Genomic DNA, 19,348 nt, shown 5'->3' with positions numbered 1-19,348 from the left:
TGCTGGGGGGGGGGGGGGGCTGCGGCTGCTTCTCCCTCTAACTCTGCTTGCCGCTCCCCCTGCTTGTGCTCACTCTCTCTCTGTGTCAAATAAATAAAATCTTTAAAAAATAAAAATAAATACGTTTTACTCAAGGTTCCACATATTTATGTTTGCCACTTCAAACTACAATAATGAATGAATGGCTAACATTTATTGAGTATTTATTATTCTCTAGGCAAGATTCTTACATGGACTTTTGCACTGAATCCTCACACCAACCCTACGATTGCCTCCCCTTTACAGATGCGGAAACTGAGGTCTGGAGGGAATAACCTTTCCCTAGGCCACATGGATGCAGAATGAGTCCAGGTTGTCAGATTCAACAGTCCAGTGCCTAGCACCCAAATAAATGCTTTGAGGACAGGGTACAGGGCTTCCCCTCCTGGGTACAGAGGAGCTACTTGGTACATTGTTATGATTGGATTCTATTCCAAGTACCCAGCACCCATCCCTTCTCCTACCTCCCCTCCATCCCTTCCCTGCCCAACACAAACACCACAGCACCCCAAGGCGATGCCTGGCCATCCCTTCCACTGCCAGAGGCAGCCCTCAAGCTGCCATTTTGACTTGTTTTCCTTCTGAATGCTCTCCTGACATTTCTTTTAATCTGAGCTCACAGGAGGAGTGGAGGTAGCCCAGCCTCCCCCCCCTCAGATCTGTTCTGGCCCCTGAGCACCTGGAGAGCCCCAGGGCCTGTGCCTCCCAGGGCTGGATGCTCACACCGCACAAGGGATGCACCTGAAGGCCATGTTCTGTTTGCCTCCTGACCCTACCTCTGGCTCCAGCTGTGCTGCCCCAAACTCCTCACTTTCCCGCCTCCTCTCTCCCTCTGTAATTCCTGCCCTCCTCTTCCTTTCCTCCCCCTCAAACCCTTTCCCACCCTCTTTTGCTGGCTTCTGTTCTCTTTCTTTCCATGAGCAGAGACTTTCCAGCTTGGCTCCCGGCCAGCACATTTGGACAAAAGGCAGCAATCTTAGAGGAAGACGTCATCTCGCATCCCCTTTCCCGGGGCCGGCACCATGGCTCCCGAGACCAGAGAGGGAGAAGGGGGCCCAGGCTGCTCTGCCATGGCTCCCCGTTCTGGGAAAGTCCTTGAGCAATGGGGTTAAAAGCAAATAGTTTGCAAAAAGACCCAGGTTCGAACTCCAGCTCTGCCACTTGAGTGGGGGACCTTGGGCAAGTTACTTTTCAAAGACTTAGCTCTCTCCTCTGCAAAACTGGGCTCATTGCCGCACCTCCTTTGAAAGAAGGCGGCATGGATTCAATGAGCATTCACCTGTAAAGCATTCAGCACAGCACATGTCCTATAAAAAGTGCTCCACACATGTCTTCTGTAATAAAGTGAGCTTAACTCTGCCAAATAATAAAATAGGAGTAATAATACGGGAGCTTGTATTAATAATAGTATCACCGCCTCAGCTCCTCTGCAGGGCTGCCGATCCGGCCTCAGTCGTCTGCAAGTGCGGCAAAGCTATAAACCACTCTCAAACGGAACTGCTATTACCGGGTAATCTGCGCAAGTTGGCTTTGAAATTGGAAGGGGAGCTGACCCCCTTTCCTTTTCAGTAGGAACCAGGACGTGCTAATGCTCAGCTTCAGTGCTGGATGTGGAAGTAGGAGGAGCCCACCCTGATCAGCACAGCAGGGCTCATCCTGACTCCCCTCCCCTCCCCCTCCATTTTCAGGCTCCTTGAACTCTGAGGCCCTGTTTCTGTTTGTTTACTATCTGTGCCTGGTGTTTGGTACTTGGAAGTTGTGCAATGCCTGGGAACGTGTTCACTTTTATTTAGCTAGGTTTTGAGATATGGGAAATGGTCTTTCCCCTATGATTTTGTTTAGCTCATTTGGGCCAACATGGATGAATTTGAATTTAGTCAATAAGATTAATCAAAAGAGCTGAGTAAGTAGTCTGCATGGGGCGCCTTTGGGAAATACCCATACATGGGCTGGTCCCTGCCTCTCGGAGCTAGGGATAACAGCTACGAACCCAATCAACCGAATGGCAGCACAGGATTGCAGTTGTTCAAGACAAAAAGACAGGAGCAGTCCAGGGAACGCCTGACACACATTCCATAGAAGTCACGACAGGAGATTGGTTCAAGGACTAAATTTGAACGACAGTGGTGAAGGTTATGAAACAAATATAAACTAGGGGGATGCAACGAAAGTCAGAGGAGTCACAGACCGCCTCAAAGAAGAGGTCGGATCTGGTGGCCCTTGTGGCTAGATTGGGTTCCAATAGCTGGGGAAGGAGAACGCGCTCCAGGCGAGGCAAGAGCAAGAAGGAGAAGGTGTACTCCTGCCCGGGACGCCCGGACTGGGGGGACAGAAGCTCTTGGACGTGTGATGGGAGCCAGGAGACGATGAAGTGGGTTGGTGGCTTACACTTGGGCATGTCCTGAAAGGAAGGAGGAGGAGTTAAGACAGGCTACCCTGGGAAAACGAAGAGGATGCGTAAGGAAGATACGCAGTCTTTTGGACACGATAGGGTTACAATGGCACTTTCAAGAGGAACCTTGTGGAGTAGGCAGTCAGAGGTAAAGATCTTGGGGGTCTGGGGAAGGAAGCCCCCTGGAGGGGTAAATCTGGGAGGGAGCCCAGGAACCCTTGCACACAAAAATGAGCTCCCCAAGGGCCATTTGCCGACAAAGAAAAGAGTGAGGACACTGGCTCTGGGTGCTCTTCTATGGCCCTCGTTACTCGGCTTGCCTCAGTTTCTTTTTGTTTCTTGATCTGGGCCTTCTAACTAGCTGCTGCAGTCTGAGGGTGGAGCACGGGCCTGGGGCTTCTTTTTATTGCTCTACGGTTTCTAGCCCACACTTGGTCTACTATGAGTGAGGCTGAGGAGGCGAGCGAGGCATAAATGCTTGTCCAGTAAGAAAAAGAAAATGAATCAGTGGAGATCTCCTTTTCTTTTTTTTTTTTTTTAAGATTTTATTCATTTAGTTGACAGAGATAGAGACAGCCAGCGAGAGAGGGAACACAAGCAGGGGGAGTGGGAGAGGAAGAAGCAGGCTCATAGCGGAGGAGCCTGACGTGGGGCTCGATCCCATAACGCCGGGATCACGCCCTGAGCCGAAGGCAGACGCTTAACCGCTGTGCCACCCAGGCGCCCCGAGATCTCCTTTTCTAAAGATCATGAGCGTAAGCAAAAGAGTATGGCCTCTCAGGTGAGGAGGCAATGTTCAGAGTACTTACCAAAGGTGTGGCTGGGCCACCAGCCCCTCAGAATGGCCTCACTGTTAACCCTGTAATGGCTGTATCTGGGGAGGTTGGGGTTCCGGGGAATGTGGGACACTGGGAGCTCAGCAGTTCAGAAGCAGTCAGCACTCTGACAAGTGGACTGAAGTACCAGTGCACAGTGGTTCGACATTGACCTGGACCTGGGTTGGGGTGGGGGAGGGGTCACATACATTAGGGAACTAAAGAACGGTGAGAGGGCCACTGGGTGCATCATTAGTAACTGAGGATAAGGTCTCAGCAGCTGGTTATGGAAGGAAGCCAGATTTCAGGGCCTTGGGGAGGAGCCAGTGGACCTGCCTCAGGGGCTTTTCCAGCTGCTCCGTCTCCCCATCCTGAAAGCATCCTCCTCCTCTTTTCCTCCAGGCAGCTGGCAGCCTGAACCTGGAGCCGTGGGGATCAGAAGCTGCCTCTCTGACCCTTTCCCCAGCTCTCTTCTCTCTGCCCCAGGCTAGGGATCTTGGCTGTCCTGTGTTCAGGGGAGAGGAGAGCCCTTCTTGGCCCCCGCTTGGCAGTCCTGGGACCTCCAAGTCTCATGGTTTGGGGAGGCACCAAGGAGCTCACTCTTCTCTGACATTTTTTCACCCCATTAGATGCATCGGTTCATCTGGAGGGTAAACAGAGAGCACTGGTCCCTCTTTGATGTCCTGGGAGCTTGCGCATATTTGTTGACTGTCACCAACACAGACGAGGACATGGACCAGATGGAAAGGATGACAGTGGCCACAAGATGCTGGGGAGTTTTACTTGGGGTTGGATGACCACACACTTCTTTCCAAATCCAAACCACTCTCTCCTGCAACTCAAGAGTATTAAGTGGTATTAAGCCCAACCGACTGAGACTCCCAGGTGCCCCTCCTCTGACTCTTTCAGTGAGAAGTTCCATGTAGCACCTGACCTCTCCTCCTTCCCCTGCTCTAGGGGGGCTAAAAAGGCTGGGGGGTGGGCAGAGGGATGGTACAAACTCATGTCTCTTTACGTCAATGCCCCGGCACCAGCAGGGAGAAGGAACTGACACAGCCAACTCTCACCCTTTCCCAGGGCGGTGACAAGATGCAGTTTCCAAGGACAGTCCCAGGGTAGGCGTGTTGTAGACCACTCAATCCCTTTTTGGGGTGCCTGGGTGGCTCAGTGGGTTGGGTGTCTGCCTTCGGCTCAGGTCATGATCCCAAGGTCCTGGGATGGAGCCCCACATCGGGCTCCTTGCTCGGCGGGGAGCCTGCTTCTTCCTCTACCTCTGCATAGGCTCCCCCTGCTTGTGCTCTCTCCATCAAATAAATAAATAAAATCCTTGGGGGAAAAAAAGGCTCCCTTTTTACTTTCAAAGTGTCCCAATTTGTATATATGGTTGCCCTATCCATGATCCACAGTGGATTTGCAGAGAGCTTGGGGCTAAGTCAAATGCAACCTTATGACATCTTCCTTTCTGTGAAGTGAGGAAGTATGAGGGAGAAAGGGGAGGCACTATGGATTATTGCACTGGGTTGACTCTTGTGTGTAACCTACTCCACCCATCCCACGTTTCCGCCTACACAAAATGTGGAATGGTGGTTATGTGGGATCAAGGTCATAGGAACACGAAACCAGCAGCCAGAGACAAAATTAAGTCAGTTTGTTGGATAACAACCCATAAAACATAAAAAACTTCTCAGAAATTCTAATTTTAATATGTTGCCTATTTTAATTTAATAAAACTCAAAATAGTAGATTCCTTTTATGAATGTACCACACTGTGCATTTTAATTTTCAGATTAGCTTAAATAGAAACTCACAGTAAATTCAGTGGGGAGCTGGGGTGGGAACCTTGGGGTAAGGGAGAGAGAGGGAATGTATTTTACAATTTTTTTTTTAAGACTGAGTATCGGAATCTCATTTTTGAAATGTCCATCACTGGGCCCAAAAATATTCAATATGCATTTGGCTTTGAAATCTATTTTAGGGGCGCCTGGGTGGCACAGCGGTTAAGCGTCTGCCTTAGGCTCAGGGCGTGATCCCAGATTTCTAGGATCGAGCCCCACGTCAGGCTCCTCCGTTGGAAGCCTGCTTCTTCCTCTCCCACTCTCCCTGCTTGTGTTCCCTCTCTCGCTGGCTGTCTCTCTCTCTGACAAATAAATAAATAAAATCTTTAAAAAAAAATGAAATCTATTTTAATCTAGCAATTACACTTCTAGGAATTCATCTTACAGAATATTGCAACAAGGGCCAGAGACTGTAGTGGCTAAACTCAGAAACAACCCAGGGCTCATCAGCAGGTGATGCGTTCAACAAATGAAGGAGATCCACACAGAGGAACACCAGGCGCGTCGGGGGAGGACGGGACTCTGTATGTCCCACGTGGAATTATTCTCACCAACTGCTGTTCAATTCTGGCAGCACGCACCCATTTCTGTGAGCAAACATACTGCATGCAAAGGAAAGAAAAGTCTAGGAGGGATTTGGGATATATACCAAACAGTGATTGCCTCCGAGGAGGGAGATAGCGTGGGGTAAACTTTCATTTTTCGTTTTATACTTTTTACGGATTGCTTAAATGTTTTCCAACAAGCAGAACTGTCACAGTTTACACAGAAAGATATACGTATATATACAAGGATGTATATAAAAGCAATGTTATAATTTTAAAGTATACTTTTTAAGAAAACAAAACCACCAAAGGAAATGCACTTGATACTGTGTCTGAGCTGGTCTGACAAGCCCTGCTGATAAGACACGCGGCCCTGGGTACCATGGAAGGATGGTCACGGTCACAACTTCCTGTCCTGACCCCACTCTCCAGCTTGATCCTGCTCTCATTTCCTTCTGAAGGGGAGCATGGAACCTCTTGGTTCCCCACTACTGAGGGAAGCTAACCTCTTCTCTGAGCTTGCCACAAAGGTGACTCACCCCTTCCTTCCCTAAGGCCAGGGGAAAAAGATAACAGTTTTTGGCAGCTGAGCCTGTTAGAAAAGGGGGGTCTGGGGCTCACCTCTCTTCCAGTCGACTGCAGGCCAAGGATGGATGTGTCAAAGGGAAGCCAACGACAAAGTCCTTCTGGGCTGCACATGGCAAAGGGCTTAACTTCTAGGCAAGCTGAGAGTTGACAATTCATTTTTGCTCAGATCAGACAATGATCTCAACACAAGGGTAAAAGATGGTCTGACTCTGGCTTCTCAACATATTCTGTCTTTGGACATCAAATGTAGAAAACTGAGGTAATCACTCGCCTCAGTTCCAGGCACTGACTTGCCTCCTATAATTAAAGGAGCAGGTGTGCCTGTCAATCCTTCTGTTGGGTAGCCAGTGTGGGGGGTGGTTAAAGAGGGCCTGGGGTGCAATGCCTGGGTGGCTCAGTCGGTTAAGCATCTGTCTTCAGCTCAGGTCATGATCCCAGGGTCCTGGGATTGAGTGCTGCATACAGCTCCTTGCCTGTCTCTCGCTCTGCCTGCCACTCCCCCTGCTTGTGTGCTCTTTCTCTGACCAATAAATAAAATCTTTATAAATAAATAAATAAATAAATAAATAAATAAATAAATAGAGCCTAGGGTACCCGTGGAGGCCATCTGGCTTTGTAGAGGAAGAAGGGTCCATGCCTGGACACAGGAGACTGGGCATGACCTAACCTTGGTCACTCATGAGTACCTGTGAGACATTCCATGGGCCCTCAGGAAGCAAAAAAGAAGGGACTGGGGCTCCAGAGAGAGTAAAGGAAGCTGAGTCAACTTTGCCCACAGCTAAAGAAATGAATGCCTGCAAGATGTATTTGAGTGTTGTTGGGAAAGTCATCAAGCCTCAAAATTTTCCCCTATTATCCTGTCAGAGATGTGGAATTCAACCCTTCGAGATTCATTCCTTTTGATTGAGCCTTTATGGATGTTCAATTGCAAACTAATTCTCTTAGCTTTTTTTCCAATTCAGAAGACATGGGTCAGAAAACAAATACACTTGAATATCAGGAGGCAAGTAGAAAGAACCCAGAACTCAGAGGCTTGGCACTCAAGAAAAGTAGACTTAAGTGGGTTCCAGGCAAAGAGAAAAAGGTGCCAAAGCTTTTCAGTTCAGGCTAACGTGCAGCACTGCATACAATTGGATTATACAGATCTTACTGCAGAAGCCTTGTGATTATGTTTTCTATTTTCTTGTGATTATGCTTTCTATAATTTCTGTTTTTAAAAAATACTTCACATATATACGAAGCTTCACGGGAATGTCTCTGTCACTGTATCTGTTCAAGCTGACTTTAAATCCTGATCTGGAAGGCTGATCAGCCATCTGATTTCGTAATGAGTAACAGGCTTCCTAATTTTAAATTTTATGGGGTCCTTGCTTTTGGAATCTGAGGTTTCTGTCCCCCGCTATGATGAACCCTTTACGTGACTGTTAAAGCAGCCGCTCTGACCTCTGGCTGTACCTTAAAATCAACCGTGACCTTTCAAAAATCCTGATGCCCGGAGCCCATTCTCAGAGATTTTTGTTTAATCCATCTAGGGTGGGGTGCAGGCATCTATTGTTTAAAAAATGCTCCCCCAGGACATTTAATGTGCATCCTGAGTTAAAAATGTTAAGAAACGAGGCGCCTGCGTGGCTCAGTCAGTTAAGTGACTGCCTTTGGCTCAGGTCATGATCTCGGGGTCCAGGGATCGAGCCCCACATTGGGCTCCCTGCTTGGCAAGGAGCCTGCTTCTCCCTCTTCTTCTGCTGCTCCCCCTACTTGTGCTCTCTCACTCTCTCTCTGTCAAATAAATAAAAATAAAATCTTTAAAAAAAAATGTTAAGGAACGTGATGGAGGGTTGGGGCGTAGAATCTCATACCGACTCAATGCTAATTTAAGACATCTAAAATTAGCAAGGAACGGTTGCAACAGAAGCAATACACTGACATAGATTCTGCAGGTCCCGTCCTTTCTGCAGAAAGCAGAGGGAAGGGCCCAGCCAGGAGACTGGTGACTGACTCTGTAGAACTCCCCAGCTCCACTCGGCTCTGGGCTCTGGGCTCATACGCCCTGTTCTTCTGTGACATTCCTTGTGTTGCGGCAAACAAGATTCCCACCCTCCCTGGCCGCAAGCGCACTCGGAGTGAATCTCTGGTCTCCTGAGTCCCACCCTTTCCCTACCGCCAAGAAGCAGGCTTAACATCAGGTCTGAGGACCTGGACCATGGTGGGGGAAATGATTTGCCCATCTGAACGGGAATCCTCAAATGCTGCTCACTGGCCACTTTCCTTTGGTCGGGATTTCCAGACGCACACTTGCCCCAGCAGACCCTTCACCAGACCGGAGCCTCAGCCCACCGGGCCGTGGACCATACCATGACTTGCTTCCTTCCCGACACGGTGGGCACCCAGCGAGCCCTGCTCTCTGCAGTCATCAAAGCTGGTGTCACCTCTTCCTCCACTTGAGAAAATGGGCTCCCCCACACAGAAGTCCCCTGGCCTTAGCTGCCTGCGCCGCGACTGCCCACAAGCCTGAGTGACACTCGGCCGCCCACAGAAATGCAGTCCCAAGTCATAACAGGAAGATGGTATAGGAAGATAGTCATGTGGAATGTTATCTTCCCATCGTTTGTAACACCAACAATGAAGATTTTTTTCTATGTCACTCTTTAGTCTTTACACAAAGTTCCTCATGACAAATTCCCTGTTGAGTTAATTCCAGGAAAAATTTTGTTCTGAAGATTAATTTGTAGGCTTTCTGTTGTCCAAAATCCAAAACTGTGCAATCCAGTGTAGTTTTGTTTGTCTCTAAGCTGCCAGAAAATTGAGAGCCAAACTCATTGTCCAAGTGTTGTAATCTGCTAAACTCAGGCCATTCAAAATATCCATTCCTTTTGCTTTGCTTTGTTTTCTCCTGAGATTTTGGGCACTTAGTTTCAGTCTGTTACCTCACCTGCACCAGAGCCTATCACCAGGTCCTACCCCTTTATCTCTTGGATCCTTCCATCCTACCTCAGCATTGCCAATCATTTGTGCGTCAGTAACGCTGGCCGGGGCGCTGCGCGGCCTTGGTCACATCCTCCAGGCCCCCACCCAACAACCAGAGCAGTCTTTCTAGGACACCACACCGAACCTATCACTCCAGCTTCAGTAAGATCCTCCTTCCCTCTGGGGGCACACTGTGAATTCTCCCCACACTTACCTTCCCCTCCCCCCTCTAGTGACTTTGCACTTTCTGTTCCCTCAGGCTGGAACAAACTTCCCTGCTTTGTTCTCCCAGTAAAGAGGTTTTCAGGGCTCAGTCCCAGCATTACCTCGTCTGTGGGCCTCCCCTGAGCTCGTGGCCCTGCCCTGGGCTCCCCTAGCATGCAGTACTCATAGCCAGGCCAGCCTGGTTTGAATTTTTTTTTTAAGGCTTTATTTTTAAGTAATCTCTATACCCAACGTGGAGCTTGAACTCACAACTCCAAGATCAAGAATCCCATGCTCTACCAACCGAGCCAGCCAGGCTCCCTGGTTTTAATTTTCTGACTACCCAACTAGGATGGATGGTCAGTTCTGGAAGGAAGAGAGATATCTTATTCATCACTGTGTTTGTTCCTAATGCGTAGCACAGAGCTGTTAAGTGAATGATTACACAACCCAGGGAGGCTTCAAATCGTTCTGATAAAAGGACTGAAGGCCATCCTCCTCTGCCAGACTTTTCACTACCCTTCCTCACAGTTACTGTTGGCCCTTAACTTCTCACAGAATTCTGCTCCACCAAGGCAGCCCACCCCAAAGACTTTCTACTCCACTCATTTGGTGTGTTCAGTATTTGATGAAAGTATTTTGTTCTTTTATGTTGCCAACCAAGGGTGCAAGAGTTTAGTAAAAAAATTACAGTAGAGAGCCCATTCTAAGCCTACTACCCTGGGGCCATTATTGCCGGAGTCCTTGGAAGCATTAGAGAAGTCACGTCCCTGAAGCACATCCCCACACCAGCCAGAATCCGCTAGCTCCTTCCCCAGCACCAGCTGGTTAGAGCAGTCCCTGCACTTCCCTTTCCCCGGCCATGCCCCGGAGTGCACTGCCCCGCTTCCCCCACACGGTCCCCTCCAGGAAAGGATTCCACCGCTGAGGTCTGGCTCTCTCCTCAGGGGTTTGAATCCAGCTCTCCGTGACCCCTCCTAAACATTACTGTATCTCGTGTTAAGAGACTCCCCCTGGGCTCCATCTGCTCCCAACTCCATCCTTAGGGGAAAAGTGGGAGAAATAGGATCATTTAATCATCTTTACCATCCTGCTTTCCCAAGACTGCAAATTCTGACCACAGTTGGGGTGTGTGTCTGGCTGCTCAGCCCCACTCGATTCTTTCTCTGCGCGCACACACACACACTCACTCACTCACTCACTCACTCACTCACGCCCCCTGGGACCCAGCCCGGCAGAGGGCCGGGGCTCTGCCCAGTTTCTGCAGGTTTCCGAGGCGCGGGACAACGGCTTCCCCTCTCGGCCCTGAAAGTCGTCCCGAGCCCCCAGAGGCCGTCTGGCCAGTACTTTGCTCAAGTCCCCACGTCGGGCCGAAGCGCCTCGGTCCCCACGTCCGCACACGCGAGACCCGGTCTTCGGTCTGCAAAGAGCCGCTTCCCGGCTCCGGGCGGGGGCAGCTCCCGCCGCCTCCTCTCTTTCCCCCGGCGTGTCCCCCTCCGCAGCACCCCCCCCACACACCCCCGCCCCGTGCGACCCCTCCTCGGTCCCCCCTCCCCCGGCCCGGCCCTACCTCCCGGCGGGCCGCTGCTCCGCGGGCTCCGAGGCGCAGCTCGGGGGCGCCCGGGCGGGCGGGGGCGGCGGGCGGCGGGGGCCCGGTGCGCCATGGCCCGCGGCCCTCCGCCCTGCTGTCGGCCGGGCCTCTCCCCGCGCCGGGCGAGACGCGCGCCCTCCGCTCGCGTGCCCGCCGCCCGGCCGCCGCTGTGGGCGAGTGGAGGGCGGGCTCGGCCGGCTGCCGCGTCCTCCCCGCCGGGCCGCGCCCCCCGCCCGCCGCCGCTCCAGTGAGCTCATCCGCAGCTGGCGGGCGCCCGGCCCGTTGCCACGGCAACGCCTCTCCCAGGGCCGAGCGGACCCGAGCGGCTCCCGTAAACAGGACCTTCTGCCGGACTCTTCCCCTCGCCGTTGGGTTGCGGGGGTGGGGGTCTGGCGGCTTAACCCTTTCTTTGCTGGAGACCCAGCGGCGCGGCAGTCTCCAGCTCCGCCGGGCAGCAATCGGCGCGCTGCGCTCGGCGGCGGCTCAGCCCCTCAGACGCGGGCACGGAAGTGGCGGCGACACTCCCCGCACCCCCACCTCCGTTCTCTCCGGTCGCCTATCGCGATTATGGGGCGCCGGGGTCCGCGACACCCCAGACAACGAGGCAGCCACCACCCCTGCCCCTTGCAGCCTGCAGTCCGGCTGGGGCACAGACAACCGGGATTCAGGCAATGAGAGCCCGGGGGCCGCGAGCGCGGGGCACATGGGTTCCCGAGCCGCGCGGGGAGAGGAGTCGGGAAAAGGTTCCCGGAGGAGCAATGACTTTCTAGTGTCCACTGCACCCACTCACTCGCGTGGGACAATCAAGGAACACAGATCGCAAGAGTTAGGACTGCCAAAAAAAGTACACGCGCAAGTGCTGTGGGCTTTTTATGCTGAGGACAATGAGGGGCCACGCAAGGTTTTTGAGCCTCTAGAAGTTCCCTGATGAAAGGGAGACGGAGCTGACAGTAGTGATTTATGGGGCTGGGGGAAGACTCCAGGCTCATCTCTATGCCAGAGGAAAGTCACTCTCGTCTGTAGCTCGGGGGGGGGGGGGCCCTAGAAGGAAGGGTCTGCTTGCTCAGGCAAAAGGGGGGGAGGAGAGATAGAGGCTTAGCCTATAAACCCACGAAAGGGGTGTGCAGGAGAGAGAAGAAAAGAAAGGATTGCAGAGCACGGGGAACATTTGATACTATCTAGGCAGTCCCTGTAGACTGCGGGTCCAAGATTTGAGGTACTGATTTAGATATCAAAGTCACAGGAAAAAAACTGTTTCCTTAGCTGAGAGTTTTGCTCATTCTGTGACATCTTTGAAGTTTTTCTAGAGCTTGTTAAAGCTTCCTAAACTCCGTCATGCCATACCCATTTCACCTAAGCACAGTCAACTTTCAAATACAATTTTGCAAGGTACAAGCATTTAAAAAGAAAAAGGTATAAGCACTTATTTATTTTTAAAGATTTTATTTACTGGGGCACCTGGGTGACTCAATCATTTGAGCATCTGCCTTTGGCTCTTTAAAGAGATGGAGATAGAGAGCGAACAAGTGGGGGGAGGAGCAGAGAGAGAAAGAGAGAGAGAGAGAGAGAGAGAGAGTCTCAAGCCTACTCTGCGCTGAGCTTGGAGCTAGTTGCTGAGCTTGATCCCACGACCCTGAGATCAGGACCTGAACCCAAATCAGGAGACAGATGATCAACTGACTGAGCCACAAGGACCCCGAAAGTATAAGCATTTAAATTATTGTTTTGTTTGTTGAAGCATCATTTCATACATTTTCACTTTCTAAAAAAAGATCAAAGACTTGGCTTCTTCAGGGTTAATTACTCCTGGGGTTCTGGGGTATCATGAGGCAAACTGGCCAAGTAGAGCCAATGGCAAGCAGAGAACAAGTGAGCTAAGAGCCCAGCTGGCTGCCTCCCCCAACCCGGTGCGCACAGCAGACCAGTCACCTTCGATGTTGTGGCTTCCAAATTGCCAGGCACATGTCAGGCGGACAAACCAGAGAGGAGGCTGGGGATCTCCTTAGAAGTGGCTGCCACTCCATCTGCGCCATCATCTTTGAGTTCTAAACGCTAACTTGTTTTAGAAAAACTCCCTGCCTCAGCTCATTGGGTCAGACTCTGAGAAGTGACGCTGGGGTCTTTGCTTTGCAAGTTTCCATCCCTGCCTGCCTGTCACAGCCCCCAAGCCCATGGCTGCTCCTGTCCCTGGGCTATTCAATGGCTCTGTTGCCGTGGCAGGGTCCCTCCTTTCCTGTGTGGCTCTGCCCCTGCTGGCTCCCTGGAGATTTCCCAGCTCATGTTACCCTCTGGTCCATTCCAAGCCCTGGTTCACCAGCTCCAGAGGTTGGAGTAGCCGTCCAAGGTGGGGGCAGTGCACTGGAGTCTGGAAGACCCTCTCCGTGGTCCCTTCTCTCCCAGTTCCTGACACTGACTGCTCCAACCGCCCCCAGCCCTCTCGGTCTGTCCTCAGCTTCCCCCCATGTTGGAAAATGAGGCCTCCGGTAGGAGATACTGCCTGGCCTCAAGTCGGAAAAGGTGCCGATGGGAGGAGGGAGACAGAGTTGATTTTTCTTGATCTCGAATCCTACTTTTCCCACCTAGAACAACCACGGAGCACTGCAGAACTTTTTTTTACCCCTCCCTCCTCCTTCAGCATCCTGTTGCGGAGCTTGGGCCCTGGAGCAGGCTGCTTTGCCTCTAATTATCAGGGTCTCCATCTGTAAGGTGAAAATAGGAATGGTTATAACCGATTTCATCCTGTCGTGGGGATTAAAGCAGATCCGCAAGCAAAGGGGCAGTACTGGGCCTAGCCCTAGCACGCTCGGTTACCTCCTGTGTGTTATTTCCTAATCTCTCTCTTTGCAGGAGCACAAAGGTGTTCAGAGTTCAGCAGAAGGGAGCAGGCCGTTTTTCTCCTTCTGTATCAGGCACAGGGCTGGCTTCCTCTCACCTATAAGTGGAGCAGAACAGAGAGCCGGAAGGAGGCTAGCCTGATTAAGATGCGGAGAGAGTCTGAAAAGGAGCCTTTGACTAACTCCTCTACCGCAAATTGTTCCATTTCCATTCCAATTCCTTTTGGATGCTAAACATTTACTAACAGTCTTTCATTCCATCAACTTCACATGCGCCATATCACATAATCCTCCCCACACTCCTGATATTCTATGGACGGGAAACGAAGCTCCAAGAGTTTATGTGCCTTATCGGAGGTCACACTAGCCTAGGCGCGTCAGGCTCAAGCCATGCTCTTTGTTACACCAGCTTTGCTGGAGAGCTGGGGTTCTGCCCAGTGCCAGCCACTCTGGACGGGGATTTCTGGATCCACGTTCTGGTTATGCTTCCCCCTCTGGAAGGCACAGGCTGGGTGTCCCCTACTTGGGTCGCTGGGACCCATTCCTTCTCAGCCCTTGTGTGACAGCAGCCCCTCCTCTGGGTCACAGCCACCTGCCTGCCAGTGCATAGAGGAAAGGTATACACACAGCAGAGAACGGATGAGAGGGTTGGGTGTTGTTACTATTCTTGTATGCAGAAAGCTGGTGTGGGAAGAGCAATCATTCACTTATGCTCAGGCCTGTGACATTTGGATGCAGTGGAGCAAGGGAGGAACTTATTTTAGGGGCAGGGAAAAATCCACAGCCTCACCTTGACATGCCCTTGGCAGAGCTCCTCCACATTGCTCCAGTGGCCGACGTGAGCCCACCAGCAGCAGGGCTCTCCTGCTCTTGTCCTCCTTAGGCAGCGGTCTCCCTCCTTCCCTTCTCATTCCATCGCTATCCCATCCTTGGCCCATTCTCTCCTGCCTACAGACAGCTGGACTCGAGTTCCTTCCCACTGGCCGCAACCCTCATCTGCCTCCCTCTGAGGAAACGAAACCAAGCCAACCATCCCACCCAAACCTCAAACCCAGGTTTGGTTTGTTCTTGGTCCCAATCAAATGTCATCCAGGAGGTGTGGGAAGGGAGGGGGAGGGTGGGAGGGGCGGCGGAGGCCACCCAGGGGAAGGGGTGAGCAGGGCCCAGACTGAGGGCCCCAGGCTCCTTCATCCTTTCCGCTGGGAAGGGCCGGTCTTTGGCTGAAATGGTTTGTATCGCTTCTCGGCCTTTTGGCTAAGATCAAGTGTGGCTGAGATGGTTTGTTCCCTCTCTTTCTCTCTTCCTCTCTTTCTCTCTCAGGGAGCTCTGTGGCCTTCTACCTCCCACACTGGGGCTGCAAGATGGGCAGCTGTGGGGGCCCGTTAGGGGGCGCTGTGGAGCAAGCCACATTTGTCAGGGTACCACTGGAAATCTCAAAGAATCACTGCATTGGCAAGTAACACAATAACATAATTTTTGCCTAAGAACCCTCTGTTGCACTTCTATGCCCCTAGCTTTGGAGGGTCAATTTTTCCCCCCACAAAGAATTAAGGCATTCATAGCTTTACAAGGATTAGTGTGTTTATGACCAAAAACAGAGAACAAAGTCATTCCACAGCATTCACCATCAGGCAGTCTCAAATGTGAGGACTGCCATGCCAAATACTCTCCCCTCATATTCTTTTCTGTTCCTTTGGGGGACCCAGTTGAACAACAAGGAAGGGAATAAGAGTGTGGTGATTTAGATTCTCTTTTTTTGAGTCACAGATTTCTGCGTCAGAGCCGTTCTAGCTCTTCCTGTTCACTGTGATTCCAGAACATGCTAGGACAGTCGGACCAGCTCTGCACTGGGCTGAGGACGCCAGACTCTCACAGCTTGCTTCTCAGAGCTTTCCCTGACCTACTTTCCGGCTAGCTAGACGACTTTCTCAAACCTGAGGGGTGGTGGCGGCGGGGTGGGGGGGGGGAGGCGGAGAAGCCCCCAAACATTTCATCACACATTATGAACTGCGAGGTGCATGCACGGACTCAAAACCCGCCAGCTCATCCCCCTTGCTAATGTCCCCCCAGCCCTGATCTCAACCTTCAGACCTCCAAATACCTGTATATCACTGGACTGCCTCTCATAGGCCATACCTTGAAGCAACATGTTTCTAGGAGGCCCTGATATCTGATCCACTTCCTGTTATCTCTCAGGTCAACTTAGAGCAAAATAAAAATACTGCCCACAGGGCGAGCCGGGTGACATCTGACTATCCTAGATAGCAGTGTGGCCTTGGGCTCTGCTACTCCCTTTTGCGGGTCTCAGGTGTCTGGGGAGATCAGGCCAGCTGGCCCTCAGGCCGTACCCAGCCTTCTCAAATAGGCAAAAAAAAGTACAAAGCAGCTGCCAGTTCTCATCTTTTCTGCTTTTCCCCGTATGGCTGAGGTGTGCCAGCTAATGCTCAGGCTTTGCAGAGATCACCTAGCAGGTAGGTTCTAAGCTCAGCCTCTTTTATCAGTGAAGAAACAGCCGAAAAGAGGTAGTGCCTTGCCCAAGGCCACTGCAAATGAGTGCCGGAGCCTGGAAGGGCCCAGCAGTCTGACCCAGGACAACCCCTGCTGCTTGGCCATGAGGACCACCGTGGGAGCCACAGTTTTCCCGTGGCCTGCTGGAGGGCAGAGACGTGGAAGGCTTGGGAGGGCTGTGAGAATCGCTGCCACACGTGCGAGCGAGGGAGGTGGGCTAGCCCGCCTGCTGCAGCCTCGTCCTGCAGTGTCCTCCTTCTCCAGCACTGTTTCAGATGGGAGTGGATGCATGGGGGTGGCCCAGGGCCACAATTTTCATGCCAGGGTCCCATTCTCTTAGGAGCTGATTGCAGGCCAGGTGTACCAAGCGGGACCTGGTGGGAGGTGGGGGGGAGTCAGTCCTGGAACTTCTTATTTGCCTGACAATCCCCTTGGCTTGGGGTGGGGGCGGGGAGGGGAAGCCGGGCCTCATATTCCCCACAGGGATCCTCATGCAGGGGGGCTGGGGTGGTGCTGCAGGGGTGTGTGCTGTAGGCCTGCTCAGGGCCTTCTCTTCCCTGATACCCTATTCTGAAGAAAACGAGTGTGTGTGTGTTGAGGGGGGAATTGCTGAAAGGGTGTCAACGGAGAACTGTCCTCCACAGGAGCTAAGCCCGGTGGTTCTCACCCAGGGACAACTTTGCTCCCCAGAGGCCATCTGGCAGCATTCAAAGACATATTTTAAAGTCATAGTCTGGAAAAGGGGGGTTTCTGGCATCAAGTGGGTAGAGGCCAGAGATGCTGCTAAACATCCTGCAAGGCACAGTTCAGCCCCCGCCCCGTCACACACAACAAAGAATTATCCTGCCCCAAATGTGAAACGTGCTGAGGTTGACAACAATTAAATTGTGGAGCCAATTCGCCATCTCCATCCCCTTCCCCCGGGAGTCTTGAACAAGTACTTGCCCTGCATCACACCCGCTCTGTAACAATGTCACATGGGAAATGCCAAAATCACAGGCGTGTGGATCCTGTGAGAAAATAAGCACAGCCAGGTGGGCCTTTGCAACTCTCTTTCCACACCCACCTGGTTCTTCTCTTCTCAGTCGAGTCTGGGAAGGCTGAGGAAGCTTCGGTGCACTTCGCGAGAGGATGGTGCCACCTAGTGGTACCAGAGTTAACAGCAGCAGCAGGAACGTCTCCAAGAAGTAGAAACTATTAACAGGTAGCTGGCTTAGCTGTGAAGAGAATTTCTGTGGGAAAAAAAAAAAAAAAAAACAAACAAACAAACCTCCCCCCCCCAAAAAAAACCAAAAACGGAGACCACCCAAATGAGAACAAACAGAGGCTAGTCAGAGATTTCTATAGCAAGGAAGTCAGCCACCATCACTTGCACGTGGCAGAGTCTCAAATGCCAGTGGAGACTCAAATGCTAGGTTTATAGAGGGAAAAAAAGGCTTCAGGTGTGCCCTAATCGGAGGTTGTTGGCACAACCAGGACATTTTCTGTGATCAGTTTGGAGAAGACATTTGGCTTTCTCTGGTTGGTCCTGAGATGCAAGTGGGGGATGAAAATTAGAGAACTTGGCAGGCATTGACTTAGCCCTGACTGTCCGGGGCCAGTGGCTGGAGACTGAGGGTCCGGGTTCTACTGTCATATATCTGGCCAGTGTCTGTTTGTATAGTTCGTCTCTTAAGTCATTAATCATCCCAAATACATCTGTGCTGTTACTAATCCTGAACCAGATTACATAAAATGACCCATGTGAGAAGCAGCTTGACCGCAAATCAACATTCGCGATTTTTAAAGGCTGCCCTTACAAATTCTGATTTAGGGTTCATATTTGATCGAAAGGTGTGATTTTGCTGCCCATGTGCCTTAATATGGATGACATTATTCTCCTCACTGACATTCACATGGGCCCCAAGGGTCCCTCAACTTCACCTGCTTGGGTGACTATAGCTCCTTGAGAAGCTGCACCCCCCCCCACCAACAATATCACTGCTTTGGCCCCCACTACCCCCACCGTCACCTCTGTTTCTCTCCCCCTTGCTGTTTAGAGCCATATGACCTTCCTTTGGTTCTTCAAGGTTAAAACAAACAAACAGCCCTCCTCCCCCAAATCCTCACACTCAACTCCTTCTTCTTGAGGGCTTTCTTCTTCACATGTCTGAACACCCTCCCACCCTTCCTCTCCAAAATAGCTGCCACCCTTGGGGTTCTCCCAATTCTTCATTTCTTTCATGCTCTTGCCACACTTTGCAATTGCACATTATGTGTTCCCCTGCGGGGTCTCCCTCATGAGCGATCAACTTGTAAGGGCAAGATGTGTGTCTCTGTGTGTCTCCATGTTGCGGAGCCTAGCATGATACCTAGTTCAATACATATTATGGAGCCTTGATAATATTAAGTTATGCTTAAGAAATACATACTGGGGGCGCCTGCGTAGCGCAGTGGTTACGCATCTGCCTTCTGCTCAGGGCGTGATCCCAGCGTTCGGGGTTCCAGCCCCACATCACGCTTCTCCACTAAAAGCCTGCTTCTTCGAACTCTCCCACTCCCCCTGCTTGTGTTCCCTCTCTCGCTGGCTGTCTCTCTCTGTCAAATAAATAAATAAAATCTTTAAAAAAAAAAAAAAGAAATACGTACTGGGCTCAAAAAGTATTGGTTAAATTAATAAGTATGGTCTTTCAGGAGCCACTCCTCAAGGTCCAAGCACATTTCCCAAATCAATGCAGCCTGTACTCTCGGTGCAAGGATCACCTCTCCCCGCCGCTCTTCACATTCTGCTTAGCTGAAAACCCTACCTGTGTGCAGAACGGCCTTTAAATTCACTGCGCGTCTCAGCCTTTCCATGCCTTCTGTAAGGAAAGCTACAAAGATGTCGGTGGAGACTGAGAGGCACGGGAGAAGCGGAGGTCACAGAGGGTGCCTTCGCATTTTGCATTAAATCTATTTATGGAATCCAGGACCCGAGGGCCAGGCTAGCCTGTGAGGGTGTCCGCGCCGCTTCCGCTTTAAGGGGCGGAGCCCGAGCGCACGAACGGGGCGCTC

The 19,348-nt window shown here is 51.5% G+C and overlaps 1 protein-coding gene and 1 long non-coding RNA gene across 7 annotated transcripts in view; both read right to left on the bottom strand.

Annotated features, from left to right (window-relative positions):
- Positions 1-11,083, bottom strand: part of DENND2A (DENN domain containing 2A) — a 100,650-nt gene extending 89,567 nt beyond the window's left edge. For all 3 annotated transcript variants that reach the window (XM_045792509.2, XM_087860788.1, XM_045792510.2), the window contains exon 1: positions 10,953-11,083. The gene's annotated coding sequence lies outside the window, so the exon portion shown is untranslated. The remainder of the gene's footprint in view (positions 1-10,952) is intronic.
- Positions 11,084-12,376: 1,293 nt separating this feature from the next.
- Positions 12,377-19,331, bottom strand: LOC123788876 (uncharacterized). 4 transcript variants are annotated; one of them, XR_015723802.1, is made up of 5 exons: positions 19,102-19,331; positions 18,727-18,892; positions 17,382-17,547; positions 13,785-13,905; positions 12,377-13,672 (listed from the first exon to the last, which is right to left on the bottom strand). It is a non-coding gene; the product is annotated as an uncharacterized LOC123788876 (long non-coding RNA). The 4 variants fall into 4 exon arrangements; XR_015723803.1 differs by having other exon boundaries at positions 17,382-17,532; XR_006778591.2 differs by lacking the exon at positions 18,727-18,892 and having other exon boundaries at positions 12,378-13,672.
- Positions 19,332-19,348: the final 17 nt, after the last annotated feature.

The sequence above is a fragment of the Ursus americanus genome, chromosome 3, assembly GCF_024610735.1.
Source record: "Ursus americanus isolate L20-20 chromosome 3, mUrsAme1.1.p, whole genome shotgun sequence".
Lineage (NCBI taxonomy): Eukaryota > Metazoa > Chordata > Mammalia > Carnivora > Ursidae > Ursus > Ursus americanus.
The sequence above is the reverse complement of the archived record's forward strand: the minus strand, read 5'-3'. Positions and strand labels throughout refer to the sequence as shown.